This window comes from Typopeltis vanoorti, chromosome 2, assembly GCF_054136105.1.
Source record: "Typopeltis vanoorti isolate ZY-2024b chromosome 2, IOZ_Tvanoo_1.0, whole genome shotgun sequence".
Lineage (NCBI taxonomy): Eukaryota > Metazoa > Arthropoda > Arachnida > Uropygi > Thelyphonidae > Typopeltis > Typopeltis vanoorti.
In genome coordinates, this window is record NC_143550.1 from 39,286,117 (window position 1) to 39,303,723 (window position 17,607).

A 17,607-nucleotide genomic window follows, 5' to 3' on the forward strand; every position below is an offset into this window, starting at 1 on the left:
TGTGTTGAAGAGCAAGGCTGATAATATGCACCCTTGTCTTACTCCTCATGTAATATGTACGGTTTCTTCCTTATTATTTGTTCTTATGTATCCCATCTGTCTTACATATATCTGTTTGATTACTCTTCTGTCCTTATAGTCAATGTCACTTTTCTTCATAATATTCCACGTCATCTTCCAATTCTTTTTCTAAATCCATGAAGCATATATGTTTTTTGGTTCATCTCCATTCTTTTTTCGATTAGTTCTCAGGCTTAGTTTTGCTTTCCTTTCCCTTTCCTTTCCTGAATCCATATTGGTCTTCCTCTAGCTGTGAATCTATTCTTTTATACATTCAATTTTGTATTATTTTTAATGGGATTTTGCTAATGTATGAAATTAGGGCTATTGTTTTGTGTTGGTTACATTGGAGAGCATTTGCTTTCTTGGGGATTGGTATTATCAGGAATTTTGTGAAGTCTTCTGGAAGATCTCCATTTTCATATATTTTAGCTATTATTTTTGTTTCCTCGTGCAGATTTTGAAGGATTTCACTTGGGATGTTATCGATCCCTGGGATTTTCTTCTGACTTAAGTCTTGAAGTTCTTTTTAAAACTCTTCTTTTATTATTGATGGTCGACTATTATCTTCATCTTCTGTATCATTTTCTTCCTGTTCTTTTTCTTGATACAGGTGTTCAAGATATTGTTTCCATTCTTTAATATTTCTTCATAATAAATAATTAGTTTACCATTTTCATATATTAAGGCATTATTATGTGTGGCCTTTTTCAGTTTGTTGCTGATTTTTGTTATTTGGTTATAAGCTGTTTCTAGATTTTCTTTATTAAACTTTTCTTCTGTTTTCTTACATTCTTCATGAAGGTATTCTTCTTTTGCTTGCTTATATTTTCTTGTTATCAGAGTTTTTAATTTCTTGTATTTTTCTTTGTGCTCTACTTTTTCTGTATTACTGTATAGCCCCCATTCCTCCATTAAATCTAATATTTCTTCAGTTATCTTCCTAGTATTTTGTTACTAGCTTTTAGGATATTGTCTTTTATTTGATTCCACTTATCATTATTGTTCGTATTTTCCTTGCATTTTCTTGTATTCATTTTTTGGTGGTTTCCTGAAATTGTCTTTTGATGTTTTCATTTTTTAGTTTCAATATGTTGATCTTTTTGTGTTGTTGTCTTTATGGTTGTTTTTTGAATTTCAATTGTGTTTTCATTAATACAAGGTTGTGGTCACTTTCAACATCTTCTCCTGAGAAGGCCTTACTAAATTTGACTTGGTTTTTAAATCTTGCTTTAACGATTATATAATCAATTTGGTATCTATTATTTGTTCTCAGGACGCCTTCCAGGTGTATCTTCTTTTGTGTGTTTGGAATATTTGTGTTCGTGATTATTAATTCCTTTTATTTGCAGAAATCTACTAGATGTTGTCCTCTGTCGTTTCTCTGTCCTAAGACAAATTTTCCTACAGTATTATCCTCCTTTCCTTCTCATATAATTGCATTCCAATCTCCCATTATTATTGTGTTGTCTGTTTGAATGTGTTCCATATATCTTCACTTTGCTCATACATTTCAGCTATTTCTTCATATTTGTGTCCGTTGTAGGCATATAGACCATTATAATGTTCAGGTTTATTGGTTCAGATTGAATGCTAATTGCCATGATTCTGTCACTGTGTTTGACTGTTGTGGTTAATTTTTTCCTAAGTGTTTCTTGAGTATTATTGTTACCCTTGCTTTTCCTCTCTCTTTTCCTGAGAATATTATCCTGTAGTCGTCGCTCCAGAAATCATCTTGATCTTGCCATCTTGTTTCACATATTCCCAGTATGTCTATATTAAGCCTCTTCATTTCCTTTTTAATGTTTTCAAGTTATCCTATTTCCAATAGGGTTTTCACATTTCATGTTCCTATGTTTGTATAATTTTTCTGCTTCTTTCTGTCTGTATCAGGGCTTCTCTGGCCTGAGAAGCCTGATTTCTTCCCCTGCCGGACATGACTACCTCTCATGGAGGCTCCATCGCCGATCCCATTTTGATTATTTCTAGTTTCCATGCTGCTTTTTTTTAGGGATATTAATGTAGTAGTTTCCGTTTGCTTTCCAAACCGCAGTGTTACAACCCTTAGTCCTATAAATTGGTCTGGCTTGTAAGTTTCTGGTTATGAGCCTTTCTAACATCAATTGTCTTCGGCCTCAGGCCAATACTGGTAGTTGCTGCTGCCCGCTACCAGGGTATGTATCGGAGCTTCCCTCTCCTAGGTAACTCTCTTAGTCTGGCTCCACCCCACGAGGACCTGTCTAGCTTGTGTGGCCCTTCTGGTATTTGCACTACCGGTAGCATAGCTCTCGGGGTTGTCGAAGCACGCAAGCTCCACCACCGCGTCAAGGTGGAGATACCTTCATATATATATATATGATTCGGTTTGTAGACATGTTAACTATTATTTAATGACTATATATAATGCATAAACAGAAATTTCCAGCAGTACAAAAAATATTAAATCACACTATTTGGTAAATATGCTAACAATTTTGTTGAAATGTTGTTAAGGATTGTATTATAAAACATGTTTGAAAACAGCTCGTTTAAAGACAAAATTCTACATAAAATTGTACGTAGCTTAAAACCGAGTTCGATATTTATTTCTGTAATATTTCTTCCAATCTGAATGATGATGTGATTATTTTTACACATCGAATGAGCAAAGTTTACTATCCAATATTTCCCTTTACTAATCTTCTTTATATTCCTTTTGGTAAATATATAGAATTTTATGCACAATAAATAACTGAGAATTACCTAGTAAATGATGTGTTTTAATGAACGTAGTAGGATGCAGAATTACAAAAAATAATTCTACAGTCGGCGTTACTTCATGCAAACCTGCAACCTCTTACCAATTTCAATTGTCTTATTTTCTACTACAACACCTAATAGGTGATTTAAAGTATCCCTTTTCTTAGATTGCGGTGTCAGTTAGTGAGTGTAGATGTATTTTATGGGGTGACGGGTTAAAAGATGTGTGACAGGCAGTACAAGAAAGGAAATGCGGGACTTTTTAGGAAGGCCAACGTTAGAGCTGTCTCCTTGCAAAACTACGGAAACCTGTCACCGTCAGCTGACTCACAAGGGAATCTTCCTTACGAGAAGAAAGTAAACGTCGTGTCTCCCTGGAGATGTTAGAGCAGTTTTCCTAAAGTGGCCTGCTACAGAAACCGATCACTTTGGTTGGCTCGAGTGATTGAGAAAGCAAAGAGCAGACGTCAGTATTTTTTTTTTCTAAGTAACTGTAGTTATTTAAGAAATCTTTCACACCACAGTCACAGACATTTATTTATTGAGAAAGGAACTATTCTTCAAATAGAAATCACTAAAGTTAAATTAGCGAACCCCACACTATACTAATTTAAAATGTGTTTTTGTTCTTCGCTACTGTAGTCTTAGAGTAAAAAAAAAAAAAAAAGACAGAAAAAGGAGACATTTCAGTTAAAGTGACATAGAAATCAATGCCGCTTAATTAAACTGGAAAATTAAGTGACGAACGATAACTAGTTCGATTAAAGGGGGTGCACTGCGTTATACTTATTAGAGCATAACATAAAACTACAGGACCGTCACCTATGGAATTTAATTGTAACTGTTCTCCTGAAATATATGTAGTGCTGCATCCCAAATGAATAGTAATGCTGTATTGATGCTTCAAGTCTAAGTATCTTTAATTTTTATCAGTAGAGAATGAATAATACTATCCATTATGAAAAATATATCTTTAGGCTCAATGGAAATGCCCTTTTCCACGATCTTATCAATTTCACCAAATTATTTCCTTTCTTTTTTTTTTTAGCTTGCAGTTTCTAAACTACACATTTGGATAGCATGTAACGCCAGAACTAAACGTTGCATGTGATTTTTTTTTTTTTAAATTACCTTTTAGATGAACTCTGGAAACAGTCTGTAAGATTGCTAATTAATGGCAAAAAAAAAGTTTTCGGTAAAATATATATTATTACAATAAGAAAAATTTACGAACGATTTATTTATATATATATATATATATTAGGATAACCAAGTAATTTTATAAACTTGAATTATTTTAACTCCTAATCCCAAGTATGCAAACAATTAAGTTTGCGCCTGAAACAAAGTTCAAGTCAAAAGATGTTAAAACACCAGGGCAACTCGTTGTAAAGGTGGGTAAAGCTCTGATCACTATTCTTAGTATTTTTTCCCCATAATGTAAACCACATCTTACTAGAAGATGTATACTGTAATGCATTATGGGTGGGGTCACTACCCAGACCGGTTTCAACCTTTTTTGAGGTCTCCTCAGTGAGTAGCTAAACCCTAAATACCAAGGTTTTAGTAATACGGAGCCTTATCACCTTTACCTATAGAAGTTGCAACAAGGTGAAATTACCTATAGAAGTTGCAACAAGGTGAAATTACCTATAGAAGTTGCGATACTAAGAATAGTGATCAGAGCTTTACCCACCTTTACAATGAGTTGCCCTGGTGTTGTAACATCTTTCATTAAAACTACTACGTTCATTAAAACACATCATTTACTAGGTAATTCTCAGTTATTTATTGTGCATAAAATTCTATATATTTACCAAAAGGAATATAAAGAAGATTAGTAAAGTGAAATATTGCATAGTAAACTTTGCTCATTCGATGTGTAAAAATAATCACATCACCTTTCTTCAGATTGGAAGAAATATTACAGAAATAAATATCGAACTCGGTTTTAAGCTATGTACAATTTTAAGCTATGTAGAATTTTGTCTTTAAACGAGCTGTTTTCAAACATGTTTTATAATACAATCCTTAACAACATTTCAACAAAATTGTTAGTATATTGGCTATTTGCCAAATAGTGTGATTTAATATTTTTTGTACTGCTGGAAATTTCTGTTTATGCATTATATATAGTCATTAGATAATAGTTAAAATGTCTACAAACCGAATCATATATATATATATATATATGTGTGTGTGTGTGTGTGTGATTCCCCGTTATGTGTAGAGGACAGTGTAGGGATAAGGTGGTATTGAGCAATTAAAGCTCTGATCATGGCAGGAGGGTAATAGCCGAACCTCAGTTAGAACTTCATTAGCTACAGCATTGCTATCCATTACCCTACAAGGGTATTGGATTGAATGAATCAATCACCGCATCTCACGGTCGATTGATTCAATCTCCAAAACCATTTTTAAAATATTTATGCTTTAGCTATTTTCATACTATATACATAGTTTATTTTGATAGTTGTCTTCAGAAAGTAAAAATAATTAATATTAATTTAAACATTATTTTGAAAATTATATAAAAATGCATTTTTATTAAACTTATTATAAGTTTTAATATAATTTTAATATAATATTGCACACTACTATTTTTAAAGGAAATAAAATGAATAGATTCATTTTTTCACATAACATTTCATATATATATATATATATATATATATATATATATATATATATATATAATTGTGATATGTACTTATATGTGTGTGTGTGCGCAAGCACGCACGCACGCACGCGCGCGCGCGCGTACACACACACACACACACACACACACAAAAAAAAAAATTTGTTATTTCGATTATGCCAAAACAAGTAAGGTTTTCTGGTGACTTTGTTATTGCCAGTAAACTGTTTCTTTGGCTAGCTTGTCTATTTAAGGAAAGAAAAATCCGAATTCCAAACATTAAAAAAAACTGTTGGAACTGTATGAAACAGATCTATTCACCTTTAGTTGAAAATAATTTTTAAAATAAATATTATATGCTAGAAGAGGAATGAACTCAATTATTTAAACCAAAGGAACTGTTACTAAAAATTCTTCTGCATGGGAGCATGTGTCATCCGATGAGTCTTTGCAATTTGGATTCTTTCTATTTTTGGAATGTCCAGTGCACATTAAGATTGCGTATTATTGTTGTCGTCAAAAATTATCCACTTTTGATATTAAAATCAAAAATGTTTGAATGAAAATATGTTCTACACCTATTCCGACTATAATTTCAATAGATATATTGGAATTATAGTCAGAATAGGTGAATGTCTTTCTTTGGCTATGTTACGAAAAACAGGATGTCCAAATTAACTTAATATCTGAAGTTTTACAAATATTTAACTTACGTTATTAATTTCTTTAGCAAATATTGCATTACTTAATTCTTCTTATTTTTGCATTTTTACTTTTTAAGTGTTTCTTCTTCTTCCCCTTTTTTTTTCGTATTAGGCCTATTGGCCTGTTACGGAACTGTCCTGAGCTCTTCCAAACCGTACCCATCCCGAGGATAAGGTGGTTAGCCGTATGCCTCCCGGTGTTCTCTATGGCTATAGATGCGTGTGTTCACAGGACCGGTTTGCCTGTTCCGAAGGACGCGTGAAAAAACCCTACATCCGTATAAGACCGGCTAACTCACCTTTAGTCGAAAGAGACCATATAAAGGTTCCTCGCGTCACCGACGGAAATCGAACCCAAGTCTTTCCGACCAAAGGGCTTCGTCTATACCGACTGAGCTACAGAGGCTCTTAAGTGTCTCTAAATTTATTTATAACTAATACTTTGTGAGCTTTATACATGCACTCCCCCCCCCTTCTTTTGATTTGAATTCACTGAAATTTATTTATTTATGAAATAAATAAACGATTAAATTAATAAAATGCATTTCAGTTCGTTGTTTTAATACATTATTTTACTAAGTATTCCATCGCTTTGATACCAAAATATACTTTAATCAAATATAATAACGCTGCTATAATTCCTGTATAATTCGATACGAATATGAAACTAATATAATGAAATATGATACATATATAATTCTTTTATAAAATATACTTTGTTTAAAGATGTATAATAATAAAAATATACTTTCTCCGCAATTAATATAGAGAATTCTAAATCGTTCTCAGTAAATAATGTGAAAAGTGTACTTAGTAAAGAATCTAAAAGAGTACTGGCATCAGTGAAGAAATAAAGAAGAAAATGTACTTTCTATTAAAGAAAGAAAGACGCAGTTTACTTTTAAGCAAAGAAATTTTAAAAACAATACTCTTTAGCAAACAAGTAAAGAAGAAGAGTACTCTTTATAAATTCCACCGAAATTTTCAAAATTGTCCGCGCGGTTATCCTAGTGGCTTTGCGCTTCGCAACCATATCCCTGGGGAAGGAGTGTCCTAGGTTCGATTCCCGTCGGTGATGTGAGGAGCTGAAGGATCTTCCTCAGCAATAGCCAAGTTAGCCGGACGTGGACAGTAGGGTTTTTTCCCCAGTTTATCCTGGGGTTTTTCATCCCACAAAGCAGGCAAACCTACCTTGAGAACTCAACACTACAGGACATAGGATACAGGGGGACATAGGGCTGACCACCTTATCCTGTGAACGGTTTGAGGGCCGATGATTAATAAACCCTCGACACCGCAAGGTAAAAGAGGGTAATAGGAAGATGAGATGAGATTTTCAACATTGATAGTATATTAATATCCTTGGGTTGATCTTGAACTGAATAAAGTAGATGTTCTGCTCTAAAGACTACATTAGTGGATGAAAATTATCCACCGCTATTGAATGGTATAAGAATTGTCAGTACTATATGAAACAAACACATTTGAAAAGAAGAAAAAAAAGGACAGAAAAAATACTGAAATGGATGCAAGAGACATCCTAAGAATCTTCCCAAGAATATGAGAAAGCAGGAGAGGGAGGATAGAATATGGCTCAATTGATATCGATGATATATTTTAGCTGGAAAGACTTAGGTTTGAATTTAGGATGTGATGAATCTTTATCTGGTTGTTTCAATTGAAACAACCATATATATATATATATATATATATATATATATGAAACGTACTATTAACTCGGGGTTGGGATATGTTCATTTTTTAAATTAACTGACTTAAACCCGAGAATTATAACACAATGACATTTATTTGAAAAAAACGCAACATGTTTCGTCAAAAATGACTTCTTCAGGCGATAAGAACATAGAAAGACAATAAAAGACACTTAAATTAACATTGACACACTCTAAAGCTATACAACTATAAAGCCATAATATTCGACTGTAAATTACAGTTATGAGCTTGAACTACAGTCCGAGTTAAAGTTCTATTGTTGTACACCTGTGCGTGTGTGGAATCACGCGATCTCCAGTATCTAATAGTAGAGTTGAAAGAGTCTGCCAAATTATAGCTAAGATTATTATTCAAATGAAAAGGGTCTAAGGTGATTTCCCTTGACTCTACAATGCGGCGCTCTATTTCATCATGGCTGATGTGTAGGTTTGAAGTCAATGTCCAATCTATTTCATGTTGGTGGCCTTCGTTGTTCGTGTTTATTGAAAGCAGGACATGGCCCGACAGAGCAGTAGCTCTGGTTCTCTTATAGGCAATGTCTCTCTGATGCTCTTCGAGACGTAGTAAGATAGATTTTTCTGTCTGTCCATAGTAAGGCTTTCCGCATTCACAAGTAACCTTGTATACACCTGGGAATTGTAGAAGGTTGTGAGGTTGTTTATAGAACTAAAAAAGGAACTACAACATCTTAAATGGACCTTTAAAAACAATGGCTACTCTCTAAAAAGTATTAACAACCAATTATCCCGCCACCAACGTAACAACGTAGAGACACAGGACGACTCCAAAGGTCATATCGTCTTGCCATATATCAGCACACTATCCAAAAAGCTGAGCAGAATTCTAAAGAAGTTTAACATAAAAACGTGCTTCTCGACTCTGCCAAAAATAAGATCACGCTTCAACAACTATAAACAACCTCACAACCTTCTACAATTCCCAGGTGTATACAAGGTTACTTGTGAATGCGGAAAGCCTTACTATGGACAGACAGAAAAATCTATCTTACTACGTCTCGAAGAGCATCAGAGAGACATTGCCTATAAGAGAACCAGAGCTACTGCTCTGTCGGGCCATGTCCTGCTTTCAATAAACACGAACAACGAAGGCCACCAACATGAAATAGATTGGACATTGACTTCAAACCTACACATCAGCCATGATGAAATAGAGCGCCGCATTGTAGAGTCAAGGGAAATCACCTTAGACCCTTTTCATTTGAATAATAATCTTAGCTATAATTTGGCAGACTCTTTCAACTCTACTATTAGATACTGGAGATCGCGTGATTCCACACACGCACAGGTGTACAACAATAGAACTTTAACTCGGACTGTAGTTCAAGCTCATAACTGTAATTTACAGTCGAATATTATGGCTTTATAGTTGTATAGCTTTAGAGTGTGTCAATGTTAATTTAAGTGTCTTTTATTGTCTTTCTATGTTCTTATCGCCTGAAGAAGTCATTTTTGACGAAACATGTTGCGTTTTTTTCAAATAAATGTCATTGTGTTATAATTCTCGGGTTTAAGTCAATTAATTTAAAAAATGAATATATATATATATATATATATATATATATATATATATGGTTGTTTGATTTATTATACCCAAGGTAAAATACTTTCTACATATAGTTTTCTGGGTTTTTTTTACTTCATTTCCCAAGTAAGCAAACAGACAAGTCAGTCAAGTTTGCGCCTGTATGTGTTGCAAGTCTAGCTGACCCTGCACGTAGGGCAAGTCCAAGGGAACTTGTGGTAAAAGGAGTAAAAAAATTATGGATTATGGAATAAAAAAATTATGGAGTAAAAATAAAAAAATAAAAAAACAGGTTTATATTTAAATTAAAAATAACTTGGTATCTTTAACATATATTATACCCAAAGTAAAAAAAAAAAACTTTCTACATATACAGGGTGTTCGGGATAAATTTGACAGTTTCGTAAGAAAAAGAAAATCTTCTTTGTATCTATTAAATTTAATGAATTGACAAAAAAACATTACAGGCAGAGTTAATTACAATACTATCAACAAGATTTACTCAAAATAACCACCATTAGCATCGATCACAGCTTCAATTCTGCTTCGGAACCTCGAACAAGCTGATGCTACAGTCTCCCTGGGAAGGGCCGCAAAAACTGTTTTAATTTTATCCATTAACTGGGCTTTTGTATTACTGGAAGTGCGATTGGTGTCTTTTTCAACTGCGCCCCATACAAAATAATCCATGGGGTTAAGGTCTGGGGAGTTTGGAGGCCAAACATTTGGACTGGTGAAGTCGTAGAAATTTTCAGACAACCATTTTTGACTTTTCCCAGAGGTGTGGCAAGGGGCCGAATCCTGCTGCCATACATATTTGCGAGGAATTCTGCTGTACGAACGCAATCAGATCGTCTGCTAGGGATCTTTCTTCTTGCTACATCCTCGTAGTCACCATTGCAAGTCTCTAGTTCATGCCTGATTGTTTTTACTGTATTCAGAGAGCATTGGGTAGCAGTCGTAATATCCTTATTTTGATGGCGGGCACGAATCATCATGATACAAGTTATTCTCTTCCATGATTCAGGTGGGTTCCAGCTATCCATCCTTTCTGACATCTTGTATATGAATGAAGAAGGGTCCAAACTTTTAAATGAAGAGAAGTGTGTGTTAATACATGTAACTTACGGAAAAATATAATTAATTATAAATATGTCAAATTTATCCCGAACACCCTGTATATATTTAATAAATCCGCTAACGCTTTTTATTTCCTACAGGGAGTAGGCGAGGCCGTTTAGTTCTATCTAACTTTTGCAGATTGAGGATGCAGTCCGATCTCCACCGGTAGCCAATCAAAAATCTCTTTGTACAATATATAGTGGGAAATGTGAAGGTTCAGTAGATAGATAGAGAGGTTTCCTCCATAGCTATCTAGACTACCAGGATTAGTAGGGTTTAGATAGATTTCATGGTTGTTGTTCAGGCTCTCAACATTGCTACACGTTACCACCGGACACTATCTGTCCGTTTTCCACTCAGTTACAATTCATTTAAAATTATCAGTCTGATTTCTCTGAAGACTGTAACTTGCTTATCTACGAGACAAAATAATAGAAAATGGGGGGAAAAATTCTCTGAGCTGACGATAACGAAACCTCGCACGTGGTTATTGTTACCTCCTCGGCATGTCGTGTGTGTGTGTGTACCGAACTGGTCGGATAATGACGGCAAATAAACCGTGACACTGCCACATTACATATCATATCTAATGGGGTTCATTAATCACAAGTGTGTATTGTCCCCCCTTCGCTGTCGTGAACACTTGCACAGACAGTGGGTCTGCAATCAGCCAAGTAAGACTACATAATCGCTGTATCTCTCTACAAATGTTTTCATTTGTCGCGAAAATTAATTCTGCATGTTGTACCACGAGATAACATAAACAACGTCAGCCTTTACAAGCGGAAAGTTCGCCAATTCTTAATTAAATACAAAGGCTTGCTTAATAGTTGGCAAATTATCCTTAATGAGAATGACTGAACAATTAGAGGTTATCTTTTCAAAAGAGAAAAAATTTAAACTACGTTGCCAAGATCTCTGCTTGTTCATCCACATTGATTATGACTAACTTGACAAAGAGATGTTTTACAATTCATTATGTTGCACACGCATTTAGATGTTTTAGGCATTTCTTCAATTCTAGGTGGCCAGTATATTTATTAGATTATTAATATTTGGACAGTTCCTATTCTGAAAGCATTTGTAGCTAACTAATAAACCATATCTGTCACTAATATCGTATAGAAAACTACGTAATTTAAAATACTTAACGTAATGAATCTGTTTTAATTATTAATTTAATAAAATAATTAACTAAGTGCGAATAAACATTATAGACATCAAAATCTATCTCATTAAGTAAAATAATTTAAGTCCATTATTTAAATTATGTTATTTTCCCAATCCAATACCCTTGGAGGGTAATGGATAGCAATGCTGTAGCTAATGAAGCTCTAACTGAGGCTTGGCTATTGCTGTTACCCTCCTGCCATGATCAGAGCTTTAATAATAGCTCAATAACCTTATCCCTACACTGTCCGCTACAGATAACGGGGAATATGAAAAGCATTCTTGCTTCGCCCCTTTAAGCCAGTCCTTATAAGGACTATAAGGATGTTATTTTCTCTGATTTCTCTGTAGACTGTAACTTGCTTATCTACGAGACAAAATAATAGAAAGAGGGGGGGGGATTTGTCTAAGCTGACGATAACGAAACCGCGCACGTGGTTGTTGTTACCTTGGAATTTTGACGAGATCAAACGTGTTATTTTACATTGAGTCTGATTAGATTTCATACGAGGTTTTTCGGGAATCTCACATTGCACTGGCGCTGACACAGTTTGATTCCTACTATCTACCCCTCTGCATGAAAAATGCACGAGGTCTGATGGCCGTGCAGGCCCCACCCGCAATGAGGACCAGTGGTAGATTTATGGTTTTTTAGGGAGGTAGGCCATCCTGTGGCTAATTGAATTATCGACACACCTTCCTCATTTATTGGGGTATTTTAAACTTAAGTATTGATTTGTTGGTAGACACATTTGTGTGTCTACGGGACTTTGCTGGAAGATCCTAAGATCCTCAGGATTTTTGTCTCAGTAGATCCTCTAAAGTCTACAGAATTATCTAGACACTGGAATATTCTCCAACAACATACGATGAGTAAAAATGGAAAAATTAAACGAAATCAAGGACGGCATTCAAAATCTAAACACAGATCAGATACTTGACGTTCTTAAATTTACTTTAAAGAAATTTGAGGCAGAATATTCCGGCTTCCTAAATATCTACATTCAGGTTAACGACACGGAAGAAGGTGAGGTGGATACTGAAGGGAACTTCACACCTGTCCCATCACCAAAGACTCCCGGACAATGTGATTGTTCTCAGGAGGAACAATCAAACAAAAGGCGAAGAACATCTGAAGTTCATATGAAAGAGGATGTAGCAACACATGATATCCAAGATAGAAAAGAAAAGAAAAGGCCCTCCAGTTATCCTCCGAGACAAAACGAAGTGGACCTCACTCTCAGGGTCCCTAGGAGAACAAAACATCAACTGCTCCAGGGCAAAAAATACTGATGAAGGTGTAAAGATTCATCCTGCTGGTGTCTCCGATTATCGTAAGATGACAAAAATGCTGGACAACTCGAAATTGCCCTTCCATATCTTCGCACTAGCAAGCGAGAAATATCTTAAAGTGGTGCTTAGAGAGGGTTGCTTAGGGCATCACAACTGATGAGATCACTGCCGACCTCATCAGTCAAGGACTGACCCCAATCAAAGTCAGCAGAATGCTGAGATCTGACAAAAGGCCAATGCCGCTGGTGTTGGTCGAAATCAGCAACACACAGAAAAGGATATATGAAGTGAGAGATATTTGCAGGCTCAAAATTACAACCTAGCCTCTAAGGAAGAAGGCATCGGCAGGACAATACCATAGATGCCAAAAATTCGGACACGTCGAAAAATTGTGCAGAGCTGTCTACAGATGTCTGAAATGTGGAGAGGGACACCGGACTACACCTGCGCCAAGCCAAGATCTACACCTATCTGTTGTGCTAACTGTAGAGAGGACTCATCCAGCTAATTACAATGGGTGCCTTTTCCACCCAAAAGAACATGGGTCAGCAAGATTGTTCCCCCATGCAATGACACCATAAGCAACCAAGCAGGTCGTCCTCCTGTTCGAAATACCTCACATTCAGCAGCACAGGAAGGCATGCGACCTTCATCCATGACCAAAAATTTGCAGAGGCTGATTCCTTCATCTCAGGAGCAAACAAGCGCCAACTTCACATCAGTTATAAATGCTTCGCTGGCCACCATGCTGTATGAATTCAGAAAAGCCAGCACCTCACCATCTTCCAGAAAGAGATTCAGAAACCTAATCCATATTAACAGCTCTCTACAATGTATAAAAAATTCAAACCAAACTCCCTCATGATTATAGCATAGAATGCTAACGTCCTGAGAAATAAAATTCTGAAACTACAAGAATTCGCAAACAGATACAATCCGAACATAATCTTGATTAGCGAATCACACCTCAGACCATCTCACAACCCAAGATTAAGAAGATATATACTATATAGGAGAGACAGATTAATTCTAGTGGTGGTGGCACAGCCATTTTTATTAAAAATCTGAAGATCATATTATTTAAGCACAATATTTTAACCAACCCTCAAACTTTAAACCTTGAAGTGACAGGTCTGGTGGTGCACACCAACAATGCAGGTAGACTTAAAATCTATGCGGCATACAATTCTCCCAGCATTCCACTATTGGCATCGTACTTAGATTCCATGCTCGGCTTCACGGATTCTATAATTATAGCAGGAGACCTCAACTCCAAACATACAGATTTGTTCAGTTCGTCAATCAACTCCAAAGGCCGTACTTTATTTAACTACACATCACTCAACTCTTCAATAGTAGCTGGACCTACCGAGTCCACCCACTACAGTCATTCAGGAAGTTCGGATGTACTAAACATAGTTATCCTCAGGAACATCAGATATCAATATCAGCTGGAGACATTAGAGGAGCTTACTTCAGATCATTGTCCCATCCAGCTCAAGCTAGGTACCCAGGATCAGCTCTCTCTCCTCAACACTCTTTTATAGCATGGGATAAGCTCCTAGATCATATTGGCCTCCCGTTATTCGCAAAAAAGAAGAAATAGCTGTAAGCAACCTAACAAGACAAATTAACCAGCAATAGCATCAGTCACGCAAACCACTGTCTTCCATTCGTCCAATCGGATTCCGGAAGAGATTATGGACCTGATCAGAGCTAAAAACAAAGCCAGAAAGTGATACCAGGACACGAGATCCCCCCCCCCGCAGGACAAAACAATCTTAAAGAACTTGAATAGAAAGGTTCGAGAAGCTCTCCAGAAACACAGGAATTCAGAATGGGAATTTAAACTTACGGAAATCAACCCAGATGATAACTCCATCTGGAAATTTCTAAAAACTCTTAGTACCAAAAGATAACCCCCCCCCTGTGAAGACCAAACATGGAATTTCACACTCAGATGAAGAAAAAGTGGAAGCCCTAATTGATAACCTGGAAAATCAATACAGCCCATCTTATGAAAACTTAAATATAAATCTCATTTATAAAGTTCATCGTCAGGTGAGAAAATCTTTAAGACAGCTTAAGGATAATTCAAATCTCATCACCCCCACTACTCTAACAGAAATCATCAACATTATATCCCAAATGAAGAATAAAAAAGGCTCCTGGTCCAGATGGCATCACCAATAGAATAATAAAATTACTCCCAAGGAAGGCCGTAATTCATCTAGTTAATACTGTATAACCAATTCCATATTACGACTCCAGTACTTTCCCACAGTTTGGAAAACTGCTGACATCACTCCTGGTAATAACCGACAACTCTCCCAAAGCTACAAGCCCATCATTCTTCTTTCCTGCCTCAGTAAAGCAACAGAAAACGTCATCTTAAGAAGGCTACAACTAGCAGTGGACAAACACAAAATAATCCCAAATGAGCAATTTGGTTTTCGCAAAGCTCACAGCACAATGCAACAAATTCACCGATTAACAGAACACATCATCCATGGTTTCAACTGGCATCTCCACACTGCTGCTGTGTTCTTGGACGTTGCCAAGGCCTTTGATAAGGTCTGGCATCAAGGCCTTATCTTCAAACTTATTGAAAACAACATCCCAATTAAGTTAGTAAAACTTATTAACTCATACCTTAGCAAAAGATACATGCAAGAATTGCTTAACGGAATTGTTTCATCAAGGCGCAAAATTCTAGCTGGCATACTTCAAGGTTCCCTTTTGGGCCCACTACTGTTCACAAATTATCAAGGTCTCTCAGCCCACGCCTGGCAATCAGTAGACTCTAAGGAAGTATCAACGCACTGGAAAAATGGTTCACCAACTGGAGGATTCAAGTAAACCCCATCAAAAGCTCGGTCATGTTATTCTCTAGAAAAAAGGTCTGCATTAAAGAAGACATATTGCTCTGTGGTCAAAAGATCCCATAGCAATCATAGACCAAATATCTTGGGGTACTACTGGATAAGAAACTGCTTTTTAACATCAATCTCATTGGCCCCAAGATATCCAAAGTAATAGCTCAACTCTAACCAATGGTCAACCGCAAGAGTAAACTGAACTTACAAAACAAATTACTACTTTACCGGATGGTTATACGTCCAGTCGTTACCTACGCCTTACCAGTATGGAGTCACGCTTCACTATCAAACATTTCAAAACTACAAAGAATCCAAAATAAGTGCCTAAGGATGATTCTAGATGCCCCATGGTTTATCAGAAATTCACAGATTCATCGAGAAACCGGCATTCCATACATCTCCTCCCTTCTTCGTGATCTTGCAGAAAAATTCTGCGTCAAGTCAAGTTCGCATTCAAATCCGCTGATCGTACAAGCTGTCAATTACAATGAAACAGAGTACTACAAAAGACCGAAGGCTATTCTACTCCCAGCTGATCATAACTAATACAACTTCCTCCAGAGGGCGAGCTTAACCGCCTTACATGGATCAAATACGCATCCTCATACGCTTCGTATCCATCATATATTTCAATGTAATATCAATGGTACTAAAATTTTAATATGCACTTCGTATCCATGACAACTTTGACGTCTATAGACGTCTTGGCCAGTAGGGTGGTTAAAGCTCACAAAATTCTTTTTTCCAAATAACTTCCTTTACAGACAAAGGGGAATATGAAAAGCATTCTGGCTTCACTCATCTTGACAGTAGTTATACGTTATGTTATTTTAATTTTGGTAAGCCAAAAATTCAGAGGGTAACAGATGACAATGCTGTAGCCAATGAAGTTTTAACTGAGGCTCGGCTATTGCCGTTATCACGTCATGATCAGAGCTTATAGCTCAATAACACAATATCATTTTATTCTACAGATGACGGGGACTATGAAAAGCATTCTTGCTTCAATCATCTAGCCAAAAAAAAAAAAAAAAAAGTTATTTTAAGATGTTTTCTCTTGGACGATTGACGAGGACGGACGTGTTCACTTCTTTCTGCTAGATAACTGCATTCTTTTAGGTTTTACTATTCTAGTAGTTTCGGAGGTGTTTCGTGATTCTTGTATTGCACTGGCTCCAACCCAGCTTGAATTCCTACTGTCTCCCGCTCTGCACGAAATGTGTATGATATCAAAGGCCGCGTACGCCAGTGATGAATATTTGTACCAGTGATGGATATTTGGTTTCTGGGGAGGTAGATAATTTGTGCTGAGTCAAATAATATCACGACATCACCCCCCCCCCCAAAAAAAAAACACTTCTTGATTTCTTCTAATAAACCAAATCAGTTTACAGGATTGTTCTGGCAAGTCCCAGAACCTGCGGGATTTCACTTGCGACTAATCTCGCTGTCATCATCAAGAGCGAGATTGACCCAGACACCTTGATAGAGTCGCTCGACAAAAGGCTGGCGCTCAGCGTTCTAAAAAAGTTTGAGCTTGAGTGGCCCTGCTTCCTCAATTTATACACATTGTCTGGAGATGATGATGACGAGGGCGAAGACACTGCTCAAATGGGAGAGAAACTAGATTTGGTGGTCTCCACTCACTCCGACAGCGGAGAGGCCCACGCGCGCAAGAAGCGGAAAATTACAGTTACAGAGCCATCCAAAAACATTGGAATGGAAG